The 13114-nt window shown below is 45.8% G+C and overlaps 2 long non-coding RNA genes across 3 annotated transcripts; one reads left to right on the forward strand and one right to left on the reverse strand.

Annotated features, from left to right (window-relative positions):
• Window positions 1–52: 52 nt before the first annotated feature.
• Window positions 53–10368, forward strand: LOC129472977 (uncharacterized). Of its 2 annotated transcripts, none has more exons than XR_008654161.2 (3): window positions 53–1140; window positions 8153–8272; window positions 9984–10368. It is a non-coding gene; the product is annotated as an uncharacterized lncRNA (long non-coding RNA). The 2 variants fall into 2 exon arrangements; XR_010119226.1 differs by having other exon boundaries at window positions 53–360.
• LOC134735772 (uncharacterized) lies at window positions 1410–12077 on the reverse strand. Its single transcript, XR_010119227.1, has 3 exons — window positions 12035–12077; window positions 5983–6090; window positions 1410–1464 (listed from the first exon to the last, which is right to left on the reverse strand). It is a non-coding gene; the product is annotated as an uncharacterized lncRNA (long non-coding RNA).
• Window positions 12078–13114: the final 1037 nt, after the last annotated feature.

Here is a 13114-nt window from a genome sequence, read left to right on the forward strand (position 1 = left end):
GCCTCTCTCCGCGCCCGCCCACGCCCAGGCCCCGCCTCCACACTGCGTCCCGCCCCACCCACACCTCGCCTCGGCCCCCTAAGCTCCGCCCACTCCCCGCCCCTGAGGTCCGCCTGGGGCCTCGCCCTGCGATCTAGGACTGGGGAGGACCGTGCTGGTTTCCTGGGAGGTGGAAACTGGATTGACAGAAATCCAGCGCGGGGAGGCTGTGCCGAGAGGAGGGACGCCCCTGCCCTGCGTCTCCCGCTCCCCATCCCTGGCAGGTATCCCGGTTACAGAATGAGGGTCCGAGGTGCAACAGAAAGAATGAGCCACTGATACACTCATCAGCTTGCTCGGATCTCCCGGGGAGTTACGCTGGTGAGAGAAACCAGTTCCAAAGGTCACTCACCGACGGCGCCGCTGGTGTACTGGTATTATGCAAGATGCCCCCGCAAAGGTCACGCACGGATGGTTCATTTATCCAAAGAACAGAGGAGAGAAATGCAGGACTCATTAGCAGTGCCCAGGAGATAGGGAGGCGGGTGGGTGTGGCTATAAAAACGCCACCCAGGGGGTGCCTGTGAAGGAAATCTGCGTCCCGCGGAAAGCAACACGGGGTTGGGATACCGGACTGTCCTTTGTGAGATGCCACCAACGGGGGAAACTGGATGGCTCCACAGAAAAAGTTCGTTTAAAGGAAAATGGTTTAAGGCCAAGGAAATACCTAGAAAACGGAAAGTCTTGAAACCAGAGCCGGTGGGGAGTTATGGGGGGCGGTGCTGGTGAACAGTTTGGGCCGACTGTCTCTTTTTCCAGGGCTTGCTGGCTTCTGCCACCTCATTTGGCAGTCACCTGCCACTGTGACCTCCCCAAGTCCCTTCTCCAAACTCTATATCTTGATTTCTGGTGTCCCGGGATGGCCCCACTCCAACAATAGAGCAGAAGGAAGGAAGGTTTCCCCTGTGTTTAGAACGTTCCTAACGAAAATAACTGCAACTCTTGATTGCACCTCCTGAGGGTCGTTGGGACTTTCCCTCTCAGATACTTACTGGTTCATTCATTCGTTCATTTTGCTTTAACTCACAGTGGCCCTCCCCATCCTAAGGTATACTGCTGGGATTGTTCTATGTGCTGATGATGTTCTCCTTGTCTTCAGAGGTGAGAATGTGCCCTCCCTCTGAGATGCCCTCTTGCCGCTGAGCTCCCCAGCAGGGAACAGGCTGCCTTGTCTTGTGAGTCCAGATCCTGGGAGCAGCTTTCATTTAGGAATGGAGCAGCAGGTCCTGGGAGCATTGGCGCCTGCGCGCCCATCTTGCGCGTCTGTGATGCAACATCACCACCTTGTGGCAGCGAGGAGCTATCACAACGTGGACTGAGCAAGTTGCTCCCTGCTTGGGGTTGGAAGCTGGACTGGCCTAGTTCCCTGGGTCTTTTGTAACCTGAATGGTGGTAGATTCCAGGACAGTTCAGTAGGAGCCCATCCTAAAAAGGAAAATAACAGAACTTCCTGATAATCTGGTGTTGGGGCTGAGCAATTACTGCAAACAAATGAGATGTGACCATAATTGCATCCTGAGTTTGAGGAGGAGGTCATGGTACTAAAACGAGATAAAATCAGCTCCAACGACAAACATCATCTCTGGGGGTTTCTAGATTCTCACTTTTCATTTAATACCCAGCCTTAGTGGAATGCAAGAGTCGGGGTCGGCATTCTGGGCAGGGAGGCAGGTGAGTCAGGTATATATTTCCTCTTCTCCCCAACGCCCCATGTTTCTATTTCTGAATAAAATGAACCATCATGGTGCTAAGGTAAGGCTAAACTAGCTGAGCCATCTCCTAAAGAGGTCATTGCTTTTGTTTTTATTTAATAAGATTTCTTTCCCTTCTGCTACCAGCATCCCTATTCCTTTGGAAAACTGCTTCTTCATAATAACATAAAGGTTTTTGGATTTTTTGTTTTCTTTTTTGGGTAGCAAAATCTGTATAACATGAAATTTGCTATTTTCACCATTTTAAGTGTACAATTCAGTGGCATTAATTACCTTCAGAGTGCTGTGCAACCATTACAACTATTTATTTTCAAAACGTTTTCTTTTTTTTTTTTTTTGAGACAGAGTCTCGCTCTGTCGCCCAGGCTGGAGTGCAGTGGCGCAATCTCAACTTACTGCAAGCTCCGCCTCCCAGGTTCACGCCATTCTCCTGCCTCAGCCTCTCCCAGTAGCTGGGACTACAGGCGCCCGCCACCACGCCCGGCTAATTTTTTTATTTTTAGTAGCGACGGGGTTTCACCGTGGTATTGATCTCCTGACCTCGTGATCCACCCGCCTCGGCCTCCTAAAGTGCTGGGATTACAAGCGTGAGCCATTTCAAAACGTTTTCATCATCCCAAATAGAAACACTTGGGTCGGGTGCCGTGGCTCACGCCTGTAATCCCAACACTTTCGGAGGCAGAGGCAGGAAGATCACCTGAGGTCAAAAGTTTGAGACCGGCTTGGCCAACATGGCAAAACCCCATCGCTACAAAAATTTGCCAGGTGGTGTACACCTGTAATCCCAGCTACTCAGGAGGCTGAGGCAGGAGAATTGCTTGAACCCAGGAGGCGGAGGCTGCAGTGAGCTGAGATCGTGCCACTGCACTCCAGCCTGGACAGCAGAGCAAGACCCTGTCTCAAACAAAAACAAAAACGAATAGAAACACTGCACTCATTGGATAATAAATCCCCATTCTCCCCTCCTTCCACTCCTGGTAGCCTCTAATCTACTTTCTGTCTCCATGAATTTGTCTATTGCATGTATTTCATATAAGTGGAATCCTACAAGATGTGGCCTTTTCACTAAGCTTTTTTTCCCTCAAAAACCTTGTGGCTGAGTTTCATCCATGTTGTAGCACGCATCAGAAATTCATTCCTTTTTATGGCCGAATAACAGAAAAATGTGTATACCGCCTGGCCAATGTGGGGAAACCCGGTCTTTACTAAAAACACAAAAATTAGCTGGGCGTGGTAGTGGGCACCTGTAATCCCAGCTACTCGGGAGGCCGAGGCAGGAGAATCGCTTGAACCCAGGAGGCAGAGGTTGCAGTGAGCTGAGATCGTGTCATTGCACTCAAGCCTGGGCAACAAGAGCAAGACTGTCTCAAAAAAAAAAAAAAAGAAAAGAAAGAAAAGAAAGAAGAAAGAAAGGAAGAAAGAAAGAAAGAAAGAAAGGGGGTGTATACCAGGCATTGTTTATCCACTCATCTGTTGTTTGACTATTGTGAATAATATTGCAATGATTATTGGTGTACAAGTATCTGTTTCAGTCCCTGTGTTCAATAATTTTGGTTATACACCTTGGAGTGGAATTGTTGGTATTACAACAATTCTATGGTCATTCTATGTTTAGCTTTCTGAGGAACAGCCAAACTGTTTTCCACAGCATCTACACCATTTCACATTTTCCAACAGTGTACACAGGTTCCAACTTCTCTTCATTCTCACGCACATTTGTTATGTTTCTTTTTTTTCCCTCTAAATTATAGCCATCCTAGCAAGTGTGAAGTGGTATCTCATTGTGGTTTTGATTTGCATTTCCCTAAGGACTAATGACTTTGAGCATCTTTTCATGTGCTTACTGGCCATTTGTATACCTTCCTTAGAGAAATGTCTATTCAAGTCCTTTGTTGACCATTTAATTGGGTTGTTTGTCTATTTGTTGTTGAGTTGTAGGTTTTTTGTTTGTTTGTTTGTTTGTTTTGAGACGGAGTTTCGCTCTTGTTGCCCAGGCTGGAGTGCAATGGCATGATCTCGGCTCACTGCAACCTCCGCCTCCTGGGTTCAAGTGATTCTCATGCCTCAGCCTCCTGAGTAGCTGGGATTACAGGAATACGCCACCACGCCTGGCTAATTTTGTATTTTTAGTTGAGACAGGGTTTCTCCATGTTGGTCAGGCTGGTCTCAAACTCCTGACCTTAGGTGATCCACCCACCTCAGCCTCCCAAAGTGCTGGGATTACAGGCGTGAGCCACCGCGCCCGGCCGAGTTGTAGGTGTTCTTTATATATTCTGGATGTTATCAGATATAGGATTTGCAAATATTTTCTCCCATTCTGTAGATTGTCTTTCACTTTCTTGAAAATGTCCTTTGATATTAAAGTTTCACATTTTTTATGAACTCCAATTTACCTATTTTTTTTGTTGTTTCTTCCTGGGCTTTTAGTGTCTTATCTAAGAACCCATTGCCAAACACAAGATCATGAAGATTTACTCTTACGTTTTCCTCTATATGGCTTCAGTTCTTATATTTAGGTTGTGAATTATTTTTCACATATGGTATGAAGTAGAGCCCAACTTTAGTCTTGCAGGTGGAAATCCATTTCTCTCACAGCATATCTTAAAGAAACTATTATTTCATCATTGAATGGACTTGGCACTCTTGTCAAAAATTCATTGGCCACAGATGTATGGATTTATTGAGGATCCCTTGTAAAGCTCTTCCAGCTTTTAAGATTCTCCCTTTGTCTTATACAGGCATATCTGCCTTATTCTGCTTCTCTTTATAGTACTTCCACAGACATTGCATTTTTCTTTTTACAAATTGAAGGTCTGTGGCAATCTTGTGTCAAGCAAGTCTATGTATATGTGATCAATATTATTATCAATTATTATATTGTGATTCCTCAGAAAGGTTACATAATCTATTGGCACCTCTAGCATGGGATGGTGACACATATAACAGATACTGACGCTCTATCCATCACTGAACTGTGTGTGGATTGATCAAAGCAATCTTTGAGTGAGTCTAGTTTCCCCTCTGGTAGGACCTACTTAGATGGAGATAAAATATTTTCTCACCACCTACATTAATCTAGATTTAGATATAGTTGTCCTCCTGTATTTGTGTGTTCCATATCTGCTGATTCAACCAAACTCCAATGAAATATATTTGAAAAAAAAAGCAATACAACAATAAAAAAATACAAATAAAAATACAGTGTAAACTATTTATATAGCATTTACATTGTATTAGGTACTATATGTAATCTAGAGATTATTTACAGTATATGGGAGGCTGTGCAAAGGTTATGTGTCAATACTATGCCATTTTATATCAGGGATTTGAGCTTCTGTGTATTTTGATATATGTGAGGGGTCCTGGTCCCAGTCCTCCATGAATACCCAGGATTGACTATATATTTTTGGATGTTAAACCACCTTGCAGACCTTGAAAAACAAGTTATCAAGTCAACAATCTTCAGGTGAAATGGTCCATATCAGTACCATCTTTCAAGTATTCGTTGTTTATCTGTCAGATTACTATTAAGGCTGACATAACTTTGATCAGACCATGTTTCTGAACAGTTCATATGCCTAAACCAAACATTAGTTTCTCCTTCTCGTGCAACACAGCCCATTTTTCTTTGCACATTGTCTGATTTTCATATGTGCTTGACACTCAATAATTTTAAGTTCCTATGGCTTTACTAGTATGTAGGAAAGATTTTCAACTGTATCATAGGACTTGTGAAAATGGAAAGAATGGAAAATGTAAGACGAAGTGTAGACACTAAAATCTTAGACTCAACACCCTTATAACATATGGCCTTCTTCTATGGAGTGTAGGTTCCTGTCTTAGTCTGTTTTGTGTTGCTATAAAGGAATACCTGAGGCTGAGTAATTTACAAAGATAAAAGGTTTATTTGGCTAATGACTCTGAATGGTTGGACAGTTCAAGGTTGGGCATCTGCATGTGGTGAGGGCCTCAGGCTGCCTCTACTCATGGTGGAAGGTGAAGGAGAACTGGAGTGTGCAGAGATTACATGGCAGGAGAGTAAGCAAGAGAGAAAGGAGGGAGGTCCAGGATCGTTTCTAACAACCAGCTCTGGAAGAACTCACTCACCCCTGAGGGAGGGCATTCATCTATTCTTAAGGATCTGGCCCTGCAACCTAAACACCACCCATGAAGCCCCACTCCAACACTGGGGATCACATTTCAACTTGAGGTCAGGCTTGGCGGTGCTTACCTGTAGTCCCAGCTACTCCAGAGGCTTAGGTGGCAGGATTGCTTGAGCCCGGGAGTTCAAGGCTATATCACAGCACTCCAGCCTGGGTAACAGAGCCAGGCCCTGTATCTATGAAAACAAGAAAAAAGATGAAACAAATTTCAACATGAGGTTTGGAAGGAACGAACATCTAAATCACGGTAGTTCCTGACCTGAAGCTATTGTCACATTATTGATGTATATAATTTAGAAATACGTCATTAACAGCCAATACTTAGATCTAGAAAACTAGTGGCCAAAGCAAGTGTTTTAAAACCAAAGTGGCATTTTAAAAAAAAATCAAACCTACTGGTTTTCTTAGTAAGTCTTGAAATAATGCACTATAGAGATCCTGTCTTATCTATACAGCTAGAGAGAATAACAAATTTTACTTCTATCAGTTAAATAAATTTTGTCTTAATATGACTTATTTATATTTATCTTTTTACATTTCAAAAACACTATGTTATTCATTGAATGACTTATAATTCTTGAGTTACCTGGTCACTGTATTATCATTGTCAGTTATTATATTTCACATGCATTACTTAGTAAAGAAAAATCTTTACCAAGGCCTGATTTCTCAGGCATATTGATATAATATATAGTTAAACGTGTTATTGATAGACAAGAAGTTTCTAGGGAATATTATGTTTGTTCAAAAATTACCACTGTAAAATTAAATCCTTCTTTTTGGCTATTTTTAAAAAACTTAGGCTGCCGGGCGCGGTGGCTCACGCTTGTAATCCCAGCACTTTGAGAGGCCGAGGCGGGCGGATCACGAGGTCAGGAGATCGAGAGCACGGTGAAACCCCGTCTCTACTAAAAATACAAAAAATTAGCCGGGCGTGGTGGCGGGCGCCTGTAGTCCCAGCTACTCGGAGAGGCTGAGGCAGGAGAATGGCGTGAACCCGGGAGGCGGAGCTTGCAGTGAGCCGAGATCGCGCCACTGCACTCCAGCCTGGGGGACAGAGCGAGACTCTGTCTCAAAAAAAAAAAAAAAAAAGAACTTAGGCTGATATTAATGAAAAAACTGAAACCCAAATGAAGCCTGGGGTGAACAGGAATGCACCAATGTTGGGATCTTAGTTTCCACAAATGTATCTGTTTTACTTTGAGACCTTTAAGATGCAGAGCACCCCTACAGTGATTAGGAGAGACACGGGCTAGTTTATTACTTACAGGTCCGGGGCACATGGCACACTTGGAGGCCACCTTCATGGAACTCAGGCAGAGAGACCAAGAGAGCAACCCATGGGTCTACCACTTTATTGGGTCCAGGGTGTTATCCAAACAGGCTTCCCATGGGGAGTTATTCGGTGGGTTTACAGCAAGCAGGCATGAGTTCCAGGAGGTGGCACAGTGACTGAGTGGTGGGCCCTGCGGCGCATCTGCATATTCTATGTGGGGTGTGAGGGTCAGTGTGGCCAATAGGTTCTATGCAGCTGTGCCATAGGGAAGTGGTCAACAGGAGGTAGTTGTATGAGGCAGATATCTGGATCCACCACATAAAAGAACTGGGAGGAGGTGGAGAATTGGCAGCTTTGTCCGGGGTGGCTGAGCCTTGATTTTGGTGTGGGGAAGTCCAATGTATATTCAAAATGGACACGGAGGCAACCTAACATAAGAATTCACAACACTACCATGGTGATATGTTACCATTAGGGGAAACTGGGTTGGGGTATATGGTAACTACCTGTATTATCCAACTTACCTGTGAATCTAAAGTTATTCCAAAGTAAAAAAAAAAAAAAAAAAATTGTATTACAAATAACTATTATAAATAAAAGTTTAATGACACTAAAATCCCTGCTTTAAAATATCTTGTGAGCTAGCAGAGTACCTTTCTAACTTTTTCTAACTTATATGTTATATATGCTGTTAACTATGAGATCTCCCTCAAAATCATGTTTTTCTAATTTCTTATAAAAATACTAATACGAAACTGCTTATTGGCTGCATCTCATCAGCTGTTATTCCTTTAGACTGATTGAATTAGTCTCAGTTGCTTTTCCAGATTCATCTAATAAAAAGAAAGATTGGATCTGACATGAACAGTGTATAAATTAGTACAAGAAAGTCTCTTTTCTGAATCAAATCTTGGTCCTACAGTTTAGGATTTTATTTATTTATTTAATTTATTTTGAGACAGGGTCTCATTCTGTTGCCCAGTCTGGAGAGCAGCGGCGCTATATCTCAGCTCACTGCAACCTCCGCGTCCCGGGTTGAAGCGATTCTGGTGCCTCAGCTTCCTGAGTAGCTGGGGCTACAGGTGAGCACCACCACACCCGGCTAAATTTTTTATTGTATTTTTAGTAGAGACAGGGTTTCATCATGTTGGCCAGGCTGGTCTCCAACTCCTGGCCTCAAGTGATCCACCAGCTTCAGCTTTCCAAAGTGCTGGGATTACAGGAGTGAGCCACCATGCCCAGCCTAGTTTAGGATTAAAAAATGGTTCTATGCCTTAATGCCAAAGATAGAACATTGTAATAATTATTATATTACAACTTACGTAATTATTTTAATTATGTCTTTAAGAAACATTTTGCCTCTGTCATATCTCACATTACAATGGAAAAAAATTCCTTATGTTTGTGTTCTAACAAATTAAAAGTTGTGTATCATTGTGAATTCAAAAGAGAAGCAAGTAATACGTGAAGTGGGATCATGGAAACCAAACCGGAATAAAGCAAGCCCAGCACAATACTATCCTGCAGGCTGACCAGTTAGAAGGTCTTAAACATAATATATTTGAAATAAACAGTTAAAGGAAAAAGATTAACCTAGCGTTGTAACCGAGCGAGTTATAGAGAAACGCCACACTCTGAGACAAATTCAGGGGTCCTTTATTAGCCGGCAACCGCAAGACGGCTGGCGCTCAAAATTCTCTTGGCCCCAAAGAAGGAGATAGATTTTCTTTTATACTTTTGTTTAGAAAGGGGAGCGGGGGAGTCTAGTTGAAACAATCTTACAGAAGTAAAGTAGGCAAAAAGTTAAAAGGATAAACGGTTACAGGAAAGTAAACAGTTCCAGGTGCAGAGGCTTTAAGTCTATCATAAGGTGATAGACGCAGGCTTTGGGCGTTATCAACAGGACACAAACGCAGGGGCTCTGGGTGCTATTAACCGGGCGAATTCCTGGGAACTGCGCATATAGCTTGCCACAGTATCTTATCAGTTAATTGCATTCTTGATGTGCTGGGAGTCAGCTTGCACAAGTTAAGTCCTTGATGAAGGGGGTGGGTAAGGGGCGGCAAGTGAAGGAGCCAGGATGCAGTCTGTCTGGCTCTCTTAGCTAAGGGAAAATCACTTCAGGTTAAAACAAGGTAGGGTATCACACTAGAAGCCTCAGATCATTAAGATTCAGTCAGGCAGGCATTCCTTTAAAAAGTATTTACTGAGTACCTTCTCTGTGTCAGTCACTATTTGGGGAATAAAGGACTCATTTCTCAGCAAAAACAAACTCTGATCCCCTGGTCTCCTCGAGTCATGGAGCTTGCAAGCTAGTGGGAAAAATTGGGAACTGGTGCAAAGAATGACTGCAAAATAAATTGTGTTCATCTTGAAGACACATGCATGCGTGTGTGCGTGAAGCTTTTTAAATAGAGAAGCTTTAAGTGGGGGAAATTTGCTGACATTACACGATTTCTTCTCTTAGTGCAAATGTATACAGCCTGTCTTTTTGAAAGGGTCACGGTAGATGATAATTATGCTCTGTTAACCTCATTTGCTGTCAGGGAAAATTAAAACGAAGGGTAGTGTCAGTAGGAATCTTGGTTCCTGCTAGTTTTGTTGTTTGTTAGCCTATCTTTACAGGTAGTATGGTTTCATTTTTGTAAAAATGCTGCATAAATGTAGCTGGGTCTGTTACCTATTGCAGTGCCTGCTGATTTCGCTGGACCCTACCCTGCTTTTGCTGCCCAATGCGATAGCATATGGGACAGAGCTAAATTCCTACTCAGCTTTAACTCTGCTGATTTTCAGGAAAGAGAATGCCTGTGTTTTGAAGTTCCTTCTTAGGACGAAACCAGCTGAAGCTGGCGAAATCCAAGATGGCACCTCTGAAAAACCTCTGGCGTCATTATCATCCTCTTCTCATGCTAAGCAACACTCCCACCAGCGCCATGACGATTGACGGTCGCCATGACAACGACTGGAAGAGACCAAGAAGGGACAGAAAAAAAGGGGTTCCTTGATTCCAGGAAAATCTCTGTTCTTTCCCAAGAAAAGCGTGAATATTCCCCCGCTTACCCTTAATGCCCAGCCCCTTCATTAAAGACACCCTACGTCTGTAACTTCCCAGCTCTAACAAGCTGATTTCAGATCTTCCAATTCCATAGCCACTGAATAAAGCCTGCACTGCTTGACACTCCCTTCCGGTTTCGTGCATTGGCCTCACCACACAGCAGGAAAGAACCCTTTTGGGATAACCGGGACTCCCGGTGACATTTCCATATATACATATCTTAATGTATGCAAGGGCGTCTGGGGGAGAAAGGAGAAGTACATTTCATTCTTTGCTTTCTATAATTCTGGATTGCTTGAGTTTGTTACAAGGACACATGTTAACATTTGCAACATTTTTAAACTGAAGTGTATGTATTATAGAACAGTCCTCTGGGCTGAGCTTGGACCTAAAGTGGAAAGGCTTACATTTGCAGAATTAAAAACAGCATCGAAACATTCTGTGGCAAGAAGTCCTGCGAGCCTTCTCGCCCCAGCCCAGTTTCCCGCGGGCCCAGCCTCATCCCCCAAGGCCCCACGCTGAGAGCCCCCAGGCCCCACGCTGAGAGCCCCCAGGCTCCACGCTGAGAGCCCCCAGGCCCCACGCTGAGAGCCCCCAGGCCCCAGCGGCGTCCTCCTGGACACCTCCCAGGCATGTTGAGCCGGGTCGCAGGAGCGCTGCGCCACCAGGGGGCAGTGCGGCGCCGACCGTGGGCTGCTGGCTCGGCCGAGGGCACCCAGGCGCACTTCGCTGCAGCAGGCTGGGCGCAGAGGGGCGGGCTCTTGCCAGGCAGCAGGCGCTCCGGGCGCAGCTGGGAGGAAGGAACGCCCCCGGGAGTGGGCGGCGGCCGAGGGACCCTGGAACCGTCCTCCCTGGAGGAGCCCCCCCGCAGCCCCCCTCATCCCGGGCGGGCCGGGGATTGGGGTTGGCCTGGGGTCTCCTACTGCGCGCAGGAAGTAGCCCCTTGGCACGGACCGGCGGTGCCTGTTGCTTTCAGGAGCCCCGAGCCGCTTTTGTCTCGGTGTAGCTCAGCTCACATCGCCGATGCAAGTCTTTCCCGGCTCGTCTCCCCCATCTTCCCGGAGTCCATGCCTTGCTCTCGGTGACTCATCCCACAATGTGCCCTGCGACTCACCCTGTCGCTTTCTCTGTTCATCCGGGAGCGCGGCGCCATCTCCCTCGAGCCCCGCCTCCCCTACAGTGCTCTGTGCTGAGGTCGCACGTTCTCTCCTCCCTCCAGCTCCCTGGCTCTTGGCCCTTCCCAGGCCACCAGGCGACAGCAGCCTCCACCTTCATTTCCCTTGGCCATTTCAGGCGCATGCTTGGAGGATTTTAGCATCTGACTCAGCTTCCCCGCCATGCATCCCTCCACCAGCATCCAGTCACGCCACTGCAGCCTTCAGTGTCCTGGAGAGGACTGACCAATCTGACCCATCAGAACCTACCCAGACCAATTTGAAGACCACTGCCGCTCCACCGTGGCCACTCACTCCTGCCCCACCTGGAGCCCTAAACTGCTCAGCTCCTTCCCTAAAACTCTCCCCTTTTGTTGGTTGTGAATAACTCTCTTCCCTGGTTCTTTGCACACCTCTCTGGCCTCTCCTTGTCTCTTTCTGGTTCTTTTTTTCTCTGTTCTCCCTTATGCACTGGCCTTGCTGGGGATCCCTGCTCTCCCTGCAAAACCTCACCACACCCATGACTTCAGCTATATCCATTTCAACTCATGTTAACATCTGGTGCCTAGACCTCTCTCCCGAGCCTTCCAAACCATGCCAAAAGGAAATTCATTTTCTCCTCTAAATTTGCTCACCTTACTGTTTTCCCAATCTTATTTATTGTCACAGCCATTCCCCTGCTGGTCCAAGTCAGTAGTCTGAGAGTCATGCTAGACTCCTCCTTCCTTATCTACCCATCCACCAATCCCCAAGCCCTGTCTATCCTCCTTTTTTTTTTCAGTCGGAGTCTTGCTCTGTAGCCCAGGCTAGAGTGCAATGGCACGATCTCGGCTCACTGCAACCTTTGCCTCCCGGGTTCAAGTGATTCTCCTGCCTCAGCCTACTGAGTAGCTGGGATTACAGGCACACGCCACCACGCCCAGCTAATTTTTGTATTTTTAGCAGAGATGGGGTTTTGCCATGTTGGCCAGGCTGGTCTTGAACTCCTGACCTCGTGATCTGCCCGCCTCTGCCTCCCAAAGTGCTGGGATTACAGGCATGAGCCACTGTGCCTGGTCATCTATCCTCCTTTTTAAATAGCTCTGCCATCTGTGCCTGTCTCTGCTGACAGCTCACCCTCATCATATTTGTCTACAATGCTGCAGAGTAGTCTTTTCCATACACCAGGAGTCCCCAACCCCTGGGCCACAGACCAGACTGGTCTGTAGCCTGTTAGGAACCAAGACACACAGCAAGAAGTGAGCCACTAGCAGGTGAGCTAGTGAAGCTTTATCTGTATTTGCAGTTGCTCCCCATTGCTTGTATTACCACGAGCTCCGCCTCCTATCAGATCAGGCAGCATTAGATTCTTCTAGGAGCACAAACCCTACTGTGAACTGCACACATGAGGGATCTGGGCTGTGCACTCCTTATGAGAATCTAATACCTGATAATCTGCCATTGTCTTCACCACCCCCAGATGGGGCCATATAGTTGCAGGAAAACAAGCTCAGGGCTCCCACTGAAAATAAAGTGCACAGTAAGTGTAATGTGCTTGAATCATCCCGAAACCATCCTCTGCTGTCCAAGGAAAAATAGTTTTCCACAAAACCCGTCCTTGGTGCCAAAAAGGTTGGGATGGTTGCTATACATAGTTCTGATGATGAGACCACAAAGCTCAGAATCTTCCAGAGGCTCTCCACTGCCTATAAGATGAAATAAAACTTATGGGTGTG

The sequence above is a fragment of the Symphalangus syndactylus genome, chromosome 23, assembly GCF_028878055.3.
Source record: "Symphalangus syndactylus isolate Jambi chromosome 23, NHGRI_mSymSyn1-v2.1_pri, whole genome shotgun sequence".
Classification (NCBI taxonomy): Eukaryota; Metazoa; Chordata; class Mammalia; order Primates; family Hylobatidae; genus Symphalangus; species Symphalangus syndactylus.